Source organism: Mesoplodon bidens, assembly GCF_964165515.1.
Source record: "Mesoplodon bidens genome assembly, chromosome: 19".
Lineage (NCBI taxonomy): Eukaryota > Metazoa > Chordata > Mammalia > Artiodactyla > Ziphiidae > Mesoplodon > Mesoplodon bidens.
In genome coordinates this window covers 55,602,986-55,623,811 of record NC_138179.1, presented here as the reverse complement: position 1 = coordinate 55,623,811, position 20,826 = coordinate 55,602,986, and the positions used below count along the sequence as shown (strand labels likewise).

General features: G+C 38.5%; 1 protein-coding gene across 4 annotated transcripts in view; it reads left to right on the top strand.

The window, feature by feature from the left end:
• The window catches only part of SPOP (speckle type BTB/POZ protein), a 65,878-nt gene that overhangs the window by 6,372 nt on the left and 38,680 nt on the right, over positions 1–20,826 (top strand). The window contains exons 2-3 of one of the 4 annotated variants that reach the window (XM_081218292.1): positions 12,046–12,186; positions 13,898–14,007. The exons of 2 other annotated variants lie outside the window; for them this stretch is intronic. The gene's annotated coding sequence lies outside the window, so the exon portion shown is untranslated. The remainder of the gene's footprint in view (positions 1–12,045; positions 12,187–13,897; positions 14,008–20,826) is intronic. One more of the 4 variants, XM_081218293.1, reaches the window with a different exon arrangement.

The following is a 20,826-nucleotide window of genomic DNA, read 5'->3' as shown; positions in this document are numbered from 1 at the left end:
TATCTTGAATAGTCTTTGTGAAAGACAGGTAGTATCTCTGAAGAGAGCATTGCTTCCCACCCCGACATTGTTAATATAAGGTTAGCTATAGAGGAGACTGGGGAGTTTCTTCTCTCATGAGCAACCTTGCTTTTTTTCTGAGATTGAAAGGTACACAGGATGAAATTTGGAAACTGATAATTTGTATATAGTATCTTGGGGATATGGGTTTTGATTGTTATAAATCTTTGTGTGTATATGTATATATGTACAAGTATGTGTTTGTCTTTCCTCCCTTTTCCTCAATTACACACATTTCTCCAACACAGTTGGACTGTTATGTAAGATTATGCTGTAATAGCATGTTGTTTTCATTATCACTAGATTTCATCATAAAAAAGAGACAAATTTTTCTTAATTAGGGAAAATTTTCAGATAGGCCATGAACTCTGATATCTAGCTGTCTTAACACAGGGTGTGGAACAGTGCTGGATCCTGTGGATTTTTATCGTGTACTATGGACTCAGAAATGTTGATGCATCCACAGTGTTTTCTGAAAATCCATCACACTAATGAAGGATAATATAAATGAAAGATACAGTGGAACTACATTCTAAAACTGTTTTAGGGGCTAAACTAATTCCTGCCTTAGCAGAAAATGATTTATAAGATTCTTCCCATTTAGTGGTATTTTGAGTAACTTACTGATTTCAAGTTACTCAAAGCCTGACAATAACAGTATTCTGATATTTATCTGAAATTCATTTTTCTTTTTACCATCTTGTCATATTTACTTTCAGATTTTATAAGGTTATTCTTAACCTAGTTTCATAACAATACTGCCTCCATATTCAATTCTGGTTGTGTATTCAGGGAAGCACACCTGTTTCTTGTGTTTGTTTTCAGTCATGGTGAATCACTCTGAAAGGCTATGCTGATACATTTGCTACTAAGATCCAGTAGCTTCTTTTACTTTTGTTTTTGACAAGCTCCCATTATAGGAAAAAAGATTCTGAAGTTTAGCCTCTTTAGGGAACACTTGGGCCTTCATGCTTACAACTATGGTCATGTTTTAATAGAATTGGCAGGAGTTGTTTAGTTGCTCTGTGTGGCAAAGTTGGTCATGCTGCTTTGGGAGAGCTGGATGCAGACCACAGAATGGGAATTTTACATTCGGACAGTAACTGTTGCTTGACTGTGAAGACCTTTATTTTTTTAACACTTAAAGAAAAAATTTTATTTATTTATATATTTTTGGCTGCATTGGGTCTTCGTTGCTGCGCGCGGGCTTTCTCTAGTTGCGGCGAGCGGGGGCTACTCTTAGTTGCAATGCACAGGCTTCTCATTGCAGTGTCTTCTCTTGCTGCAGAGCACGGTCTATAGGTGTGCGGGCTTCAGTAGTTGTGGCATGTGGGCTCAGCACTTGTGGCTCCTGGGCTCTAGAGTGCAGGCTCAGTAGTTGTGGCGCACGGGCTTAGCTGCTCCGCAGCATGTGGGATCTTCCAAGACCAGGGCTCGAACCTGTGTCCCCCGCGTTGGCAGGCAGATTCTTAACCACTGCGCCACCAGGGAAGTCCCAACAACTCTTTTTAAAAAGTTTTTTATTTTTTGGCCACGCCACGCGGCATGCGGGATCTTAGTTCCCTGACCAGGGATCAAACCCACACCCCCTGCAGTGGAAGCGCAGAGGGTTAACCACTGGACCACCAGGGAAGCCCCAGAGACCTTTATTCTTGACTGTTGCTTTCTAAGAAGCTGTTGGCATAAATCTTCAGGCTGTGGCACCAGCTACATCAAAGAAGGGCTTGCAGTAGTTCTCTGAAGACCTCTAATTCCTCCTATCCATCTATTTATCTGTAAGAAAAAAAAAGATGTATATGTAATCATTCATCTCCTTAATTTGAGATTTACATAATCCTTTTCTTGGTATTTAGAAACAGGTACTACTTTCTGTTTCTATGATTTTGACTACTTTAGCTACTTCATAGGAGCGGAATCATGCAGTATTTGTCCTTTTGTATCTGGCTTATTTCACTTAGCATGATGTCCATGAGGTTCATCCATACTTTAGCATGTGTCAGAATTTCCTTCCTTTCCAAGGCTGAATAATACTTCTTTGTATGTATGTAATTACATTTTGTTTATCCATTCATCCACCAATGGACACTTGGGTTGCTTCCACCTTTTGCTGTTGTGAATAATGCTCCTCTGAACATAGGCGGGCAAATATCTCTTTGAGACCCTGATTTCAGTTCTTTTGGGTATATACCCAGAAGTGGAATTGCTGAATTATGTGTTAATGTGTTAATTCTTTTTTACTTTTTTTAAGGAGCCTCCATACAGTTTAATGTAGTGGCTGCACCAGCTTACATTCTTACCAATAGTGCACAAGGGTCCAGCTTCTCTACTCCTTGGCAACACTTGTTATTTTCTGCTTTTTAAAAAAAATAATAGCCATCCATAATGGGTATATTTTAATTTGTTTTTTAACTTTATCTTTTGTTGACACTAAGTTTAAACTTTAAAGTAGGATTTTTTTTTTCCTTTATGGTGTGTTTCTTGTGAGGTAATAGTTACATCCTGTATTTTCTTCTACAGGTTTTAAAGTTAAGCTTTTCACATTTAGGTTTCTGATCCACCTAGAATTTATTTTGATGCTTGGTGTTAGGTAGGGATCTAATTATTTTCATAAGGATAACCCAAAGTAGGGATTTAATTTTCTTTCCATAGGATAACCTGATATGCCACCATCATTTCTTGAATAGTCATATTTGCCCCCTACAACTTTAAATACCACCTACATGTTTCCAAATATATGAGGATTTGTGTCTGTGTTCTCTATATTCTGTACCATTGGTCTGTTTGCATATCTTGTGCTGGTACTACACTGCCTTAATTATCATAGCTTTATAATAGTCGTTCATATCTGGTAGGGCAGGTCTCACTACCTTGTTCTTTTTCTGTTCATCAACCTCTCTGAAAAACCCTGTCAGATTGGTGTATTTCAGTGAAGCATTTGCTGTCTAAATTGTATTGACATGATATATAATGGCCTTCTCCAAAAGAGAGCAAAGCCTCCCTTATCTAGCAGCTGGTCGTTAAGTTTGTCTCTTATTCTGAATGAGCCAATAATTTCCATTCAATTTTTAGTTTTGTTGGAGTGATTTTTTTTTATATAGGAATATGGTCTTCATATGGAGGGGAATCTTGTTATAATTTGTTGTCTCATACAAGGACACCAGATGAAACACTTTTGGTAACGGCATTGAGGTTCTATGGTGTTAAGGCTTTCTTGATCATAAGGAAAAGAAGCTTATTTAAAATAGCTCATATAAAAGATTTATCAGAAGGAAATAGCTGTCGTCGAATCCAAGGAAAAGGTGAACAACAACGCTTCAGAAAGGACTGGCACCAAGACAGTTCCAAGTACAATACTTCAGCAGTTAGAGGTAATGGACTCTAGTGTTTCACCATAAACAGACCTCAGTATCCATGAAGCTTAATTCAGATTCCTGAGCAATATCTGATTTGGTCAGTCTAAGGCTTGATTTCCCCTGGGCCAGATATCTGCCCCAGGTTCAACTCTGGTTGAGGATACAAAAAACAATTTGGGGCTGGAATCAGAGGCAAATTCTCTTAAGCAGTGGTTCTCAAAACTTTTTGGTCTCAGAACTCTTTACACTTTTTAAAAATATTTATTTGTTTTATTTATTTATTATATTTTATATTTGACTGTGTCAGGTCTTAGCTGCAGCACACGGGATCTTCACTATGGTATCTTTCATTGCGGCACGCAGGCTTCTCTCTAGTTGTGGCGAGCAGGCTTTCTCTAGTTGAGGTGCGCGGGCTTAGTCGCCCCACAGCATGTGGAATCTTAGTTCCTTGACCAGGGATCGAACCTGTGTCCCCTGCATTGGAAGGTGGATTCTTTACCCCTAGACCACCAGGGAAGTCCCTCTTTACACCCTTAAAAATTATTCAGCTTTTCTTTATGTGGTTTATATCTATTGATAGTTACTAAATTAGAAATTAAAACAAAAAACATTAAAAAAAATATTAATTACTTAAAAAGCTATCATATTAACACAAAAAATATATTTTTATGAAAAATAACTTTAAAAAATTATAAGAGTGACATTTTTAGATTTTTGCAAATCTCTTAAATATCCTGCTTAATAGAAGACAGCTAGAATCTCATATCTGCTTCTGTATTCAATCTGATGTGATAAATTGTTTTGATTGAAATACATGAAGAAAATATGGCCTTAAAGGACTTGTAGTTGGAAAAGGGAGGATTATTTTCAGACAATTGTGCATATTATTCTCTGATACTACACCAAAACTTGATAATTGGTAGTTTCTTCATAAGTTAGGTTGCAGTGTGGAATCTGAAATCATATCGATGTTACTGTTACATTAAAATTCATTTACATGAATTTTGTAATATCATGATACATGATTTTATAATATCATGCATTGGTTGTTTAGGAAATGTTGGTTCATTGAGTTAAGCAGATCTTCCAAATGACACGTTTCATAATATAATACCAAAAACCCACATTAGCTAATATCACTATCCTTCTTAGCAGAAAAATTTGTAAGTATTGGGCATCTATTAAGCAGCTACAGTATTTCCAAAATTTTAATTTTTGATTGAAAGCTTGGACTTTATCACTGGCAACAAATACTATCAATTGTTTTCCTTGAACGGACAGAATCACTTCATTTTCAAGAAAATGCCTGCTAAATAGTCACGTCTGAATAACCACAGTTTGCCCTTTGTTCCAAGTAAAAGTAGTGTTCCATGAAAAAAGCAGTTAGTTTAGCTCACTAATCAGAGTCACAATCGCTTTTCCTGGAGACAACCGATGTACTATCCTGTAGAGGTGCTGTTTGCATACTTCCCATTTCATCACGCAGAATATTTAAAAGACCCATACAAGGGCTCAGATTTAATAAAATTAATAATTTTTATTGCTTCATCAAGAACATTTTTAAGTGAAATTGACTTTTTAAAAAGATCACTAGTCCATGATGATAAAAGACACACATAACTCTAGTACAGTTTGATGCCATTACCTTGATTTAAGCTAAGGCATCCACAGTTATACCCATTACTGATTTTGTATCACCAGTGCAAATGCCAACACAATGAAAAAGGCAGTAGTTTCTTAGTATTATGAAAATAGTTTCAGCTTAACAGACTCAATGAAAGGGACTTTTCAGGGATCTCTGAACTACACTTTGGGAACCCCAGTGGGTAGGGAAACAGAAGTCTACTATTTGAGGTACAACAAGTGTTTCATGGTAGAGTTTTACTGGATTGCTGGTAGTGTTACTTAACATCATTTAACGTGATGTAGAAATGAATGGGATACTTAAGAGATCATAAACAGTTTCAGATTTCTTGTTGAACAGAATATTTTCCTAGTAATTATCATTTTCAAACAGCAGAATTTAAGGTATTCAGATTTTTAGCCAGATAGTCTTTCAAATATGTCATAATCTTAGGGTAACCCATTTTAATATGGCTTGTGGAATTTATGTCATCATAGTAGCACGTGCAGCTTAACATTTTTTTCAAGCAGTTGAGTACATTAAAAAGTCTGAGCTCCAAAGGTTGCATTTGGGAAGATCTTGCCTTTTCAGAAAAAACATAGAAGGGAAGGTTAAGGCTAGGAATCTGCTATTTCAGCTTTAAGTCTTTTTGGTCATTAAAGAGTCTTGTGAAAGAAAACACCCCCTCCCCCCAAATTTAAATATGTTTTATGACAGAGAAGGGGGACTAGTGGGGCTAAGTGACTTCATTTCAACAAGTATCTATTGAGTAATTATAAACAAAAGAGTTTGTAAAAGGTGGGGGAGGGTATGTTCTGAAATGAGTGGGGAATTAAACCAGTATTATGTGTTTTGGTGTTTAGAAGAGGAAGAGGGACTTCCCTGGCGGTCCAGTGGTTAAGACTCCTCACTTCCACTGCAGAGGGCACGGGTTCGATCCCTGATCGGGGAATTAAGATCCCACAAGCCCCGTGGCGCGGCCAAAAACAAAAAAAGAAGAGGAAGAGACCATTCATTTGGGAAAGTTAGGGTGGGAGGACTACCTTTGTGAAGGTTACATTTGAGCTGGGTTTTGAAGGGTAGGTATTTTAAAGGCTGGAATTTTGATAGGCAGGAATAAGAAGGGAATTCAAGCAGAAGGAATGTCATGAGTAAAAATGTGGAGGTGGGGAAATGCCGTGTTAGTATAGGGTGCGTACTGGAAATAATGAGCAGTGTAGTGTAGCTGAAGCAAAAGACACATGGGAAAATGGGAGCTAAGACAGGAAAGTAAATTGGCCCAGAACGTGGGAGGTCTTCTACCAAGGCCAGGCAGTTAGGGTTTAATGTGGTGAGTGATGGAGAGACTTTGAAAGTATTTGATTGAAACAATAACATGGTCAGAGTGTGCTTTCAGAAAATGTATTTGACCTCAATCATTTATTAATTCATTCATCGAAAAATTTTTAAAGTGCTCGGTGCCACTTAAGCGTGAGGAATGCTGTATATAGTGGTGAACCAAACAGAAAATCCCTGTTCTCATGGAATTTACATTCTAGGAAAGGAACTTCAACAAATAAACAAAATATAATTACAAATTACTGTAAATGTTATGAAGGAAAGGAATAAATTACTGTGGGGGATAATGGGGAAATTAAATTTAATTGAGGAATCTGGGCAGGCCTTGCTGAGGAGCTAAATTTTTAATAGAGTACCTACCTTGTGCCAGATGATGTTCTAGCTGCTGGGGATATAGTTAAGGAACAAAACAGACAAAAATCCCTGCTCTCATGAAGTGCATATTCAGGCAGTAAACAAGATAAATAAAATATATGTTATGTTAGAATGTGGTAAGTCCCAAGGAGAAAAATAAAGCCAGAGAAAGAGATGCTGAGCATTGAGGTGGAGGTGGGTATTGCAATTTTAGATAGAATGGTCAGGGAATGTCTCACTAAATCACTACAAAAGTAATATTTGAGTAAATATCTGTAGAAGTAGAAGGTGGAGGAGTAAACCAGAGACTCCAGGCAGAGGGAGTAGCAAGGGCAAAAGCCAGGAGGAATGTATGTGCCTGGCATGTTCAAGGCACCAGCAAGGAGGTCAGGTGGGTGGAGTTAGGTGAACAAGGGAGAAAGTAGTAGAAATAAGCTTGGAGTGGTTCGTAGGAGTCCAGGACCTGTAGAGCAGAGGGTGAGCCCTTAGCTGCATGCCAGAATCACCCAGGGAGCTTTTAAAGCTCCTGAAGCCTGGGCTTCACCTCATACCACCTAAATAAGTATCTTTGCAGGTGGAACTCAGTGGCAGAGGTGATGGAGAGAAGTAGATTATTTGAGAAGTATGTCAAAGAAAATCTATTTAATTTTAGAGTGAATGTGGGGGTTTAGGGAGAACTATGTCAAAGAAAATCTGTTTAATTTTAGAGTGAATGTGGGGGTTTAGGGAGAAGAAAGTGTCAAGGATGACTCCCAGGTTTCGGGCTCAAGTAATTGGATGGGTAGAGGTGCCACTTACTGAGATGGGAGTGGGCAATAGGAATGGGAAGAGTAGGTGTGGGATTTGGAGGGAAGATCAGAAGTCAGGAGTTCAGTGTTAGACATGTTAAAATTTGAGATGTGAATGAGGCTGAGTATAAATACGTTAAGTAGGCAGAAATGTGAGTGGAGCTTGAAGTAAAGTCAGAACTTGAGATAATAAATTTGTATATAACCTGCTTGTTGATGGTCTTAAAAGTATCTAAATGACATCATATAGGATATATTTGATGGGGAAGGAACTGAAGGTCTGGACAGTTTAGCCTATTCCAGTAATTGGAATAAGAATTGGTGCTAGTGTGAACTAGGATGGGGGCATTGGGACTAGAAAAGAAAGAGTAGGTTGGAGGTTTGGGGACCTGTGGAGCCTGTATGTAGTGGGGATGGACAGTAGACAAGGAATGAAATCGCTTTGAGATGTCAAGCCTGGGTAATGGTCGGTCTCTTAACAGGTATAAAATAGTCAGGAGGAACTGGTTTGGGAAAAAAGATAGTGTTTGGCTTTGCATATATTGACATTTAAGAGATGCTGCTTAGCAGGCAGGCAGTTTTAATCTATTGCACTGGGTTTTGGAAGAGCAGGTGAGCTTTGAAACATAAATCTAGGTTTTATTTACATAAGATTGGTTCACCATGGGAGTGGAAAAATTTTTGAAAACACAACATCCTAGGTCTTTATCCTGACCCGCTGGGCCCCCTGTGATATCATCCCTTCCATTTTCTTCTGCAGTTCGCCTTTGTGCCCCATGCTCAGGCTGCACTGGCTTTCTTTCTGTTCTTCCAGTATGCCCAGCTAGGTCCTCCTTCAGGGCTTTTGTACTTGTTTTCTCGTCTTGAGTGTTCCCTTCCTCTTGGTAGATGGAATAGAAGTTCAGAGAGAAAAATTCGGAAGTTCGCATCTGGGAAGTAGAAAAAATTCCAAGAGATCCTTGCTAAGGTATGAGAATGTCCATGAGCATCTGAAGTGGAATGGCTGTGGGAGCCATTGAAGTTGAAATCCTGTCAACAAAAAGATACCATCTTGGTCTTCATGTACTCCAGTATTCAAATCTGTTGATTAGAGATGCTAACTCAGTGGATTTCCCCTCTGCCTTGTTGGTCTGATGATGGGGTGTTGGTGGTGGTCGTTGTTGTTGACCTTTGGAATATAACTTGACTTGATGATGACTTGACTCATTGCCATCCTGTCACCACTTATGGAGATGTCTGTCCTCTGAATAGGTGAAAACTTCCTTCAGTGAAAGTTATTGGTAATTATTTCAGAAACTTCTGGCATGAAGAAACAACATGAAAACAGCAGGGAAGTTGATTACATGTTGACTTTGATACATTGTTGAGGATTACTCTTCATGAGCTAGTGTGTCACTTCTTAAGTGGTAAATAGTTGTATGTTATTTCAAATCTACACTATATTTTTTTCAGAGTGAAAAGATTTGCTTTTTTCTGATCATTAAATCATGGAGAAATACAAAAAATAGAAACAACTTTAAAAATTTCATGTCATTACTAATACTCTTTTAAAGTAACTACATAGAAATATGTTGTATGGATGCATCATATTTTATTTGGTCCATTCCCTCCTAAAGAACTTCCTTTTTCTCCAATTTTTGCTTATAAATTATTCTGTGATGAATCTTTGTACACTGATCAGATTGATTCCTTAGGATGGATTCCTAAAGTGGAAGCAGAATTGCTGTGTTGAAGGTTATGCAATGTTCCATATTTTCCTAATTATTCTTTTAATATCTTTATAGTTGAAAAGATATTTAAACAGCATTAAAGGACTTTTTAAAAAATTAATTAACTAATTATATTTATTTTTGGCTGCGTTGGGTCTTCGTTGCTGCACGCGGGCTTTCGCTATTTGCAGCGAGTGGGGGCTACTCTTCATTGCGGTGCGTGGGCTTCTCATTGCGGTGGCTTCTCTTGTTGTGGAGCACGGGCTCTAGGTGTGCGGGCTTCAGTAGTTGTGGCTCATGGGCTCTAGAGTGCAGGCTCAGTAGTTGCGGCACATGGGCTTAGTTCTCCGAGGCATGTGGGATCTTCCTGGACCAGGGCTCAAACCTGTGTCCCCTGAATTGGCAGGCGGATTCTTAACCACTGCGCCACCAGGGAAGTCCCCAAAGGACATTTTAATAAAGGAAAAAAATCGATTTTATCCTTTTACCAGCTGTTTTCCTCTCCTCATCTAAGTTGTTCTGTTTTGATTTTTAAATACCTATTCCATGTTCTCACTACACCTACCAAAAGAGAATTTGGGGGTAGGGAAAAACACATACAAAGAACAATTACAATTCTGGGCATCTTATATTATCAGATAAGGGATCCTAAGTAACATTTGTTAACTGCCAAGAAAGTGACAATAAATATGATGGGAATTCAGAGTGAACTGAGGTGATTAGGAAATGCTTCAAGGCAAGGTGGAACCTGACCTGGATCCAGAAGAGTAGTATTCAGATACGAGGTAGGAGAATGTTCCTGGCCTTCAGAATGGTATGAACAAATTTGAGGAAGGTGTGTATCAACTGACAAATAGGCAGGAGTATGCGGCTAGGCTAATTGGAAAGGAGGGTTCATGCTGTGGTGCAGTGGAGAGGCTGCTGTTGGAGTTAAGTTACATTCCAGAGGACGGATTTTATTTTTGGTACCTCTGAAGTTGTACAGTAGGGAACTTTAAGATAAAGCAGATATGTGGCCCAATTTAAGCAAACTGAATAGTCAATTTTTTGCAAGAAATATAGGTTATTTATTTATATAAGTGAATTATTTAAATAATGAACTTCCCGTAGATCTTAAAAGTTCTTATCACACACACGTTTTTTTGGTAACTGTGTAATGATGGATATTAACTAAACATATTGTGGTAATCATTTCACAATATATATGTATATCAAATCATTATGTCATACACCTAAAACTAACACAGTGTTATATGTCAGTTATATCTCAAAAAAAATGAACTTCCCAATGCTTAAATATTCATTTTATTATATAGTTTGACAGCATGTTGCAACTTTTGTGGATCTCAGTTTCTTCTGTAAAATCGAAGGGTGGTTGCTGAAGTCTTCTGGCACTTGAGATTATTACATAAACTTTCAAGAATACCTTGATTTTATGAAATAAATTGGCCTGCAGTTAGGCTGATACCCACTTCCAGCTCCTTAGGCACAATAATGCACCCCCATATCTGTGGGAGCAAAAATCCTCAGTTGGATGATCTCTCATGACTTACCAGGTCTAGACTGATTCACTTTTGGAAACTCATTTGTTCTCACCTTTTACTTCTATATAACATTTAGAGACTTTCATTTGAAAGAATTTTGTGGCCTAAGATTGAGCCTCAAGAGGATGCTGTGAGGTCGATCATATCCAGGTGCAATTTTGGATATAAATCTATAGGAAAAATTACATAATACATTCTAAAGTAGAATGTTAAGGATTTCTTTGTTTACTGTCTGTTTTGAATTATTTACACCACTTTTCACTTCCTTTAGTGTGGATAATTGAGAACTGACTAGTACTTTTTAAAACTCAGACTTTCTCTATAAAGTACATAATTGTGTTAAAGCTAATTTGTGGTATACTTCAAATATCTCCCTCCTAGCATCACATTCTTTTTACTGAAGCATATTTGACCAGTGTTGCCTTTTAGAGGGAACCAAGGTCATAAGCTGACTGACTAGCTCTTCTGACAAGCCTTCTCAGGATGCTGTTAACTTTTTTGGGCCTTTAGGATTTAGGATCCATTCCTCAGTTTTTCAAGTAAACTTGTTTCTTCAGTGCACCAGAGTTGACTGGTCTCAGAGAAAAGTGGCTAGCCAAACTCACATTGGGCTGGCAGGTAAACCAGAATGCCATTTTATTAAGGTACATGGTGAGGGTTTTATTAAGGTACATTGAGGGGCAGTCTTTTCCATGACCTAGAAAATGTGTCTGCTCAGTCCCTTCACCTCCTAGTGTCAGAGTATTATTAGTATTTTTTTTTTTTTTTGCGGTACGCGGGCCTCTCACTGTTGTGGCCTCTCCCGTGGCGGAGCACAGGCTCCAGATGCGCAGGCTCAGCGGCCATGGCCCACAGGCTCAGCCGCTCCGCGGCACGTGGGATCTTCCCGGACCGGGGCACGAACCCACATCCCCTGCGTCGGCAGGCGGACTCTCAACCACTGCGCCACCAGGGAAGCCCCGTAGTTCATAATTTTTATTTGAAAACTGTTAACCTAAAATTTTTATCTTCTAATCTATGGAGTTCATTCTGGTAGGTGGGACGTTGAACTCCATTAGCTAGAATTTGCTAGCACCTAGAAGACTTTAATTTTTTTTCAGCTGCAGCCAATCTTAAAGGGCCTACAGGTAAGGGTGTTTTTCTGGTTGTTGTTAGTGGTGGAATTTGGGGACCTCCCATGTGTTTTCTGATAATGTCATGGGCAGGACCCTTGCCAGGTGACCCTTATATTTGACTTCGTGTCCCATTTACTTCAACTGCCCCTCCCTTTCCTAGGTGATGCCTTGTTGGATTATCTGCTCTGAACCCAGTGTCTGGAGTTGGGCCCCATTGATAATTAGTCAGAGCAAGGGCTGAGAAGACTTCCCTCATTTTGAAAGATGCTTCTGGCCCTTAGCATAGGACTTGCTGTGTTTGGTGAGTTTTACGTGTAAGTGTATGTAAGGTCGGCTTTGATTTGAGTGCTTCGTGTTGATCCTTAAAACTGTGAGGCTTTTCTTTTAGTGATCCCCTGATAATAGAAGAAACTGGGGGCAGTTTTCTTAAGAGATTTAGTGTTGGGTGTGGTTGGTTTACTTGGATGAGGAAAGGAAGGATTATGTGTTGGGAATAATCTCATAGTGGGTGTTCCTAAATTATGTTTAATCACTTTTCTTATAAAATTAGAGGGAGCTTCTGCTGAAAACATACCACATTAGATATACCTCATTTCCCTGGTTCTAAAATTTTTTTTTAATTTCTTTTTCCACATTTCAGTGTAAGACCAAAGTTGTTGCTCCCTCCCCACCATGGGATGGCATACTACAACTGAAGATGTAAGAAATACTTAAAATAACAAATTACAGAAAAGTAAAATGAGAACTTTTATATATGTTTACTTTGTTTTTAGAAACTCATGTACTCCTCCTGGAGTTGCCTGATGTTTACATGGTCCTTTGCAAGTACTTCCTAGTAAACTAAGATGATATTTTCAAAGTGGATGACACTCATTAATTTAATTAACAGTTACTTGTACCTGGAGTACATGGAGTACATGGAGTATCTACTCCATGCTAGACATTATACCAATTATTTAATTAAAAAACACTTAAAAAATACACCAGGAGTTACTTCTGTGTGCTCTGTTAACACTTATCAACTCTGAGATCATGTACTATTCCATTTAACTTGGGAATAAACAGCTGAATTAATAGGGATCCTCTGGCAGTGAAGAAGATAAGGAACTAAATTGATTTTTCAGTGTACCGATATCCATCTCTGGGTGAAAGTGGCCAGACTATATGTGGAGGAATTTAGCCATACATGCTATTAAATCCATATCCTGATCTAAGATAGAACTTGATCTCCTTGGAATTAATAGAATCTGCAGTACAAGTTGCTCACTCTCACCTACTCTTTGTGCTTCCTTGTACTCAAAGGTGTGGGAGAATTGAGCAGTCAGTCATGTGGATGGGGAGTATATATTGGTACAACATTTTGTTGAGCAATTTGGCATTATCTATCAAAATAAACAGTGCTTAGACTTGGGCTTGCTGCATTTATGTTCAGGTACACCTGTTTGCTACATTGTTTGCAGTAGCAAAAACCCAGAAGCCACACATCAGGGTACAGTGGAATTCCTTGCAGCCTTTGGAAAGATCAAGGTATGTGTGTGCCTCCAAGGAGTATGAGTGTGTGTGTGTGTCTGTGTCTGTGTGTGTCTGTTTGCTGGTACATGCCTTTTTTTGGTTTTGTGTGTTTTTTTGCTTGTTTCTGAGGCTACAAAAGAAAACAGTGGGTGTCTTTAGGCTTAGGAAAAAGGAACTTGGGTGTCTGGAAGGTAACTTTTACTTTTCAATTATAGCTTCCTATAACTTTTGAATTATTTATACTGAGTACGTATTGCTTTTATTTTTTAAAAAGCATATATGTAGAGAGGCAGATGTAATTTTAACAGTTTTTCCTAAGGGTCATAGAACTTTAGTTCTAGAAGGGAGCTTAGAGAGCCTTGGACAGTTGCCCTCAATTTAAATATAAGAAAACTTAGATTTAGTAAAGTATCTGCAAAGCCTACACTAGAATTCAGGTCCCAAGGACAGCAAGAGCTTATGAATATATTGACTTGTTCTGTTCTGTTCTGTTCTAACAGTTTATTTAACTGATGTCCATTTCTCATTGTGAAGAATTGATTTCGAAAGACCCAATAAAATATTGACCTTTGTGAGACAGATCTTCATGTAACTACCTCTGGCAATAAAGGTAAAGTGGTAGTGTTAACTCTTACCTACATTTTGTAACTTTTCCTTAAAAGTGAGTTTATTTATGAGGTCTATAAGTTTTTAATATTTGAAACGAATTTGTGTCTAGAGTCCAAAGCTTCCCTTTTTGATTTGAATACTAACTGATTATCTAGATTTTTAAAACGGATTTTACTGAGTTTTTGTTCCATCTAGTTTCCAGGGATGAATAGATGGAGAAGTAATTTTTGTGTCTTCTAAATGGCTTCCTATTTAAAGACCAAGTATACTGAAAAGGATGGTAGGGAAATTGTTTAAAGGAGGAAAATTTATATATTGAGGGGGAACTCTCAGTTCTTGAAAATATGAGTTCTTCTTTTAACTATAAGTTGAGTCTTTTCCTGGCTCTTCAAGGCCAGAAACATTTTCTCTTAATTCAAACCAAGCAAAGAAATTGGTAGTAGTGAGGCTGGTGATTTAACATGGGACTGGACATCCAAACTGTATTCAACGAATATTTTTTATGGTTGATTGACTTTAGGGCTTAAGCAATGGAAACACATTTATTAATGCTCAGAGTAGTTGTTGGACTTAGGATAAAAACCTATTTTTTGCTGTGACTCTACTAGTTGTATGGGTGGGAAAAACTTAGTCTTCCAAAATTTAAATAATCCATAAACCTCTCCCAAAAAGGGACCTCTATTTGATAATAATTTGATTCAGCTAATAAGATGACTCGTTGCTTTGAAGGAAAGGGTTTTCAGGAAATAGAGTAAAAGAGTCTTTTTACATCTTGAGGATCAGAGTCAAATATGTGCAGCTTTAATCAGTTAAGGTTTGGTTGAATTGAAAGGAAGAAGAGTTACAGAGGGCCAAGAACAAATAGAGCCGCAAATTTATCTTTGTAACCTCACAGCCTTGCGGAGGAATCCAGGTTCTGTAGCCACTTTAATTCTGTTGCGAATGTAGATTGAGCAGTAGAATTGGGTATCCTGACAGTTGACTTAATTTGAACAGTCGCATTAGGTAAGACTGGAAAACAATCTGTAAAACATTTTACTGAATGTCCATTAAATCCTTTTATATCTCTAGAATATTTTGCTAATTCCTTTATTCACCAGATGTTTATGAAGCACCTTCTATGTGCCAGGCACAATACAGGATTATCTGGGTACAAGTCCCTTGCCCTCAAAGAGTATTCAGGCTAATAGCAGAGAACTCCCTTCACTTTACTCAGATCACTTCAGTCTTTTACTCCTGAAGAATTAAGTAGCATTAGCAAGTTTTCTTGGTTTTTTACTACCACCCAAAAGGCATTTGTTACAATTTTTGTTATTATTTATATCTCCATCTCCAAAAATGCTTTTACGTCTACCTTTTATTTTTCTAGCCAGTTTCCCATCTCAGAAAACAGATCTCAGCTCCCAGTCCCATTATGATCAGTTGTTTTCCTCAATTGATAGAAAATAAACTATGTACTACAGAATAAGGCTTAGTGGTCAGCAAAACTAGTGATTTCTTTAAGGCAAGACAGAGTCTACAGGCTTGATATTATAATTTTTAAAAAGAGAAGCCTACGTGGATACAATAAGAAAAGTTTCAGAGATCCAGGATGGCTTTGTTAAAAATTTTTACACCCAAATGAAGAAAGAAAGTTTAATCAAGTTTCTGTTGGACCCAAACAAGAGAAAGACCAGGGGCTGCTTCTGACTTTGAACTGGGCATTATCTCAGCAGAGCCCCCACTGTCTAGGTTCTGGTTTTCAGACTTGCAGGACCAGAATGTCAGTATTATAAGTGTGCTCAGAAGATGATCAGGCTCTACAGACTGTAGACAGTGTGGAGGATTCATTCACACAAAACAAATCCATGGAAGAGTAGGGATGGGGCTGCTACTTTTGGCTGTGGTCACAGAAGGACTTTTTTATTTCTAATTAAAAAATTTCTAATTAAAAAAACCAAAGCATTTATTTATTTATTTTGGCTGTGCCGGGTCTTAGTTGCGGCACGAGGGATCTTTGCTGTGGCATGAGGACTTCTGAGTTGCGGCATGAGGGACCTTTGCTGTGGCATGAGGACTTCTTAGTTGCGGCATGCATGAGGTATCTAGTTCCCTGACCAGGGATTGAACCTGGGCCCTCTGCATTGGGAGCATGGAGTCTTATCCACTAGACCACCAGGGAAGTCCCCAGAAGGCCTTTTTAAAAAGAGATGACTGTTGAGCTAAACATAAATAACAAGAAGCAAGTAATGTGAATAACGAGGAGAAGGGTCTTCCGGGCTGAGGGAAGATAGCACTAAGACCCTGAGATGGAAACAAGCTTGGCTTAGTTATAGAAAGAAGGCCAGTCAGTGTGTTGGAGTGAGGGATAGGTGATACATTTGGCACAGTGGACCAGTTTTTTTAGGACCCTATAGGGTCAGGTAAAGAGATTGAATTTTATTCTAAGTGTGGTTAAATGGAAGAGGGACATGATCTGATTTACCTTTTTAAAGTTCATTGTGGCTACTGTGTGGCAAAGACATTGTGCTACAGAGGAAGCTGGAAGATCAGTTAGACACCAGTTAACACTGGTTCAGATGAGAGAAAACTGCACAGAAATGGGTAAAATTTGAGATGGATAAATGTGGACTGTATTAGGAAGCTGGACAGCTGACAGGACTTGCTGATAGTTGGGGTATGAGAGGATAGGGGTTTTGGCTTGAGCAACTGGGTAGAAGATGGTGCCATTTAGTATTTTAGTCATGTTAGACTTTTCAAATGAATATAATTAAGGAATGATAGAAATTGTGCTTTTTAATTCTGTAAGCTTGTGGCAAAGGAGAGAGAGATCTCCTGGGGAAAAGACGCTGGTTTTTTGTAAACTCAGACTAGAAAATACTCTGGCATGTTAGAAAAGTAGACATTTTATTTTTAAAAATTAATGATGATAAGGTGCTAAAATATGGAAAGTCCTTAAAAAAATATGAGGACATATGATTTGTTCCCAAGGGTCTAGTCTTGAAAGTAGGAATGAGCCTATCAACAGTTTGCCCAGGTGTCATTAATAATTGTGCTCAGAATTTGTTAGAACAAAAGAGCAAAGTTTTCAACAGAGTTGACACTTGAAAACAAAATCAGAACTGAAAGTTAGGGTATGTATATATATATACACACACACACACACATATATATATATATGTATCTTCTATCAGGTATTTTTCCAGTTCCTCCGTGTTGAATAATACCTCATCTACGAATCACCTAGTCACAGGAATTAAAGTATTGAATTAGAAGTTGAAAGACTTCAGTCTTAACTCAGCCCCCTTAATAGCCGTGTAACCATGGTAGATTGTAACCTCTGAGCTTCTGTTTCCTTATTTGTAAAATACTTGCCCTGCACGCCTCACAGAGCTGTTAATAAATCATGAATGTCAGAGTACTTGGAAGATGGTGAAGCGTTGAATACTGCTTGTGAGGGAATAGTTATACAGCTTAAAGCATTTACCACAAAAGGACCTTAGAAGTCCTTTTAAAGAAGATAAGGAAGCGCTCGCTTTGGCAGCACGTGTGCTAAAATTTGAGTGATACAGAGAAAATCAGCATGGCCAAAAAATAAAAAAATAAAAAGACAAGGAAGATGGGGGTGGGAGTGCTCCGGTTGTACCTCTACTGTGAATCTTGAGGTTATGGTTTCCATTAGGCTGTAGTACTCAATTGTACAGACCTATTCTCAGTGGCCTTATAATTCTTAACCAAAGTGACCTGTGAAACAGAGGACCCTAGATAAATTTAAATGCTATGAGGATGATACAATGTGAGTTTGGTTTTGCTCTCTTATTTGGTAGTTAGAACTTTATTCCTATCCATAATGAAAACGAAAGGCAGCAAAATACGGTTAGTATTATTTACTTTTAAGTTCTTTTCCCTTTATTTGCTCTTGGGCTCTGGAGAGGCATTTTGTTTGGTTTACTTGGAGTATCTTTTCCTTAAGAAGGGAAAAGTATAAACATGCCAGATGCTTGCTAGCAGTTGAAAGCAACTGTTGGTCAGCCAGAGAAAAGAAGGAAAAAAACAGGTTGGGGAATGGAAAAAGTGAAGCAAGAGGGCGGAAAAACAGATTTGAAAGAGGAGAAAAAGCATTTAAATCATTTCCAAAAGTCTCAAGTTTTCTTTTTAAAAATCTCTTTGAGTCTAAGTACTATACTTTGAGGTGATTGAAGGAGGGGTTGGTCTTAGAGGAGAGGGAGTAAAATCAGGGAAAGTGTTCAGGTTAGAGGTAGATGATGGAGAGGAAGGAAAAGGTGCTCTCTGGAAACATGGCTCCTTGTGAGGACTGACAGTCTCTGAGGATGTACCGGGTCAAGATGGGTGTTATTCTTATTTAAAATGTGCTTCTTACTGAAGTATAGAACGTCAGTCTCTTTACTCCCTCTGCTTAAGTAACCCCGGTGCTGTGTTCCCATCAACCGGGGAAAATATTTCACCAAGAGCTAAATTTTTTATTATTGAGAAGATCTGGACTGAATTCATTGGCTCTTTTGGTTTGATTCAGACTACTATGATGTCAACTTTTTAAAGCTTTTCTAATCTACTTTTCCCTCTAAATTCATTGTTTTGGGGGACTTCCCTGCTGGTCCAGTGGTTGAGAATCCGCTTTCCAGTGCAGGGGACCAGGGGTTCGATCCCTGGTCGGGGAACTAAGATCCCACATGCCCGTGCGTACGCTCTGGAGCCTGTGCGCTGCAACTAGATAGAAGCCCATGTGCCACAACGAAAGATCCCGCACCACAATGAAGATCCCGCGTGCTGCAACTAAGACCCGACGCGGCCAAATAAATAAATAAATATTTTTTAAAAAAAAGAAAAAAAGCCGAACAAAAAGTAGAGAGATTGTGAAACCTTCAGCTGAAGTCCTCTTCATTTACTTTCTCAGTTCTTTTTCCTACCTCACTCCCCAGAGACAATTTATGACCATAAATTTAGTGTGCATCTTGTGCAGAGTGTGTGTGTGAATGTATAAATAAATTCTATTGCAGTCATTTTTTTCATTTATTCTTGTTTTCAAGATCTGTCCATCTGGATACATGTAGATCTAGGTCCCTCATTTCAGCTGTTTCATTTTTTAATTTCTCTGTATGAATATTTCACAGTTTTCCCAAACCCCTTTGAAGGATATTTAAATTGTGTCCATTTTTTTTTTTTGCCATTACAGACAGAACTTCAGTGAACAACCACCTCATGTCGTTTTTTCCTCCTCCTCCTCCTTCCTTGTTATTGCTTGGGTGGTTTGATTTTTGTCCTAAATATCTTATTTGAATTCTCCCATTTGGTTTACCACTTTGGTATTCACAATCATCATTTGAAGGAGAGGAAGGGATGAAGAAACCTTCTCTAACTTGAAATGCCAGTTTTCTTTTACTAAGGCCAGGGGCTCTGAAATGTTCTTTTCCTGTGGATTCTTTATGGACTCTGATAAATTTGGCAACCTTTGCATTTAACATTTTATATTTTTATTGTCTCATATCCAATAGCTGATTTTCATAAACATCAGTAACTACTCACGTTTTCCCTCTCTCCGTTATATGTTTTCTTTCATTACTTTTTAACTCCTAGAATACTTCCCACTCGTTAAATGTAGGACTGGTATTTAGTTGGTTGATCGCCAACCTAGTTCATTCAATTCTTGTCTTACAAATTCATCATGAACCAAATGTAGCTGATACTTACGAAAGAGTTTCTTGGAGCATTCTTAGCCAAATTAGACATTTTAAAAATGTAAGCCTTTACCTTAGATTAGAATTATTACAGATAAATTTTGTTCAGGGACCATATGTTTCAATGACCAATGGTTTTCTTTTCTTTTTTTTTTTTTTTTGGCTGTGTTGGGTCTTCGTTTCTGAACGCGGGCTTTCTCTAGTTGTGACGAGCAGGGGCTACTCTTCATTGCGGTGCGCGGGCTTCTCATTGTTCTGGCTTCTCTTGTTGTGGAGCATGGGCTTTAGGCATGCGGGCTTCAGTAGTTGTGGCTCGTGGGCTCTAGAGCGAAGCCTCAGTAGTTTGCGCATGGGCTTAGTGGCTCCGCCACATGTGGGATCTTCCAGACCAGGGCTCGAACCCGTGTCCCCTGCTTTGACAGGTGGATTCTTAACCACTGCGCCACCAGGGAAGTCCCGGTTTTCGTTTATATTTTTTTCCTGGAGTCTTTAATCCACTATACTTTAGTCATTATTGTGAGGTTGGGTGTATTTTTAAAATTTATTTATTTTATTTATTTACTTATTTATTGGCTGCGTTGGGTCTTCGTTGCTGTGCGCAGGCTTTCTCTAGTTGCGGAGAGCGGGGGCTACTCGTTGCGGTGCACGGGCTTCTCACCGCGGTGGCTTTTCTTGTTGCGGAGGACGGGCTTCAGTAGTTGTGGCACGCAGGCTCAGTAGTTGTGGCTCACGGGCTCTAGAGCACGGGCTCAGTAGTTGTGGCATACGGGCTTAGTTGCTCCACAGCATGTGGGATCTTCCTGGACCAGGTATCAAACCCATGTTCCCTGCACAGGCAGGCGGATTCTTAACCACTGAGCCACCAGGGAAGTCCCAGGGTGTATTTTTAATTTTTATGTTCCAGGGTTTTGGTTTTTTTTTTCCCCACTTTAAAGGTGGATCCTGTTCAGAGCTTTGAGCACTTGGAATGTTAAAGTGTTACAAATGAAAGCCGTTACTCTTCTCTAATAATACACTCCGCCAGCTGAAGTGTTTGAGTAGGACTTCCTTTCTTGAATATATCAACTATCTTTAAGAATTTGTGTGCTAAGTATTTTTTAAAATAATTGATAAGACCTTAAAATGGAAATCTTAGTAATAAATAT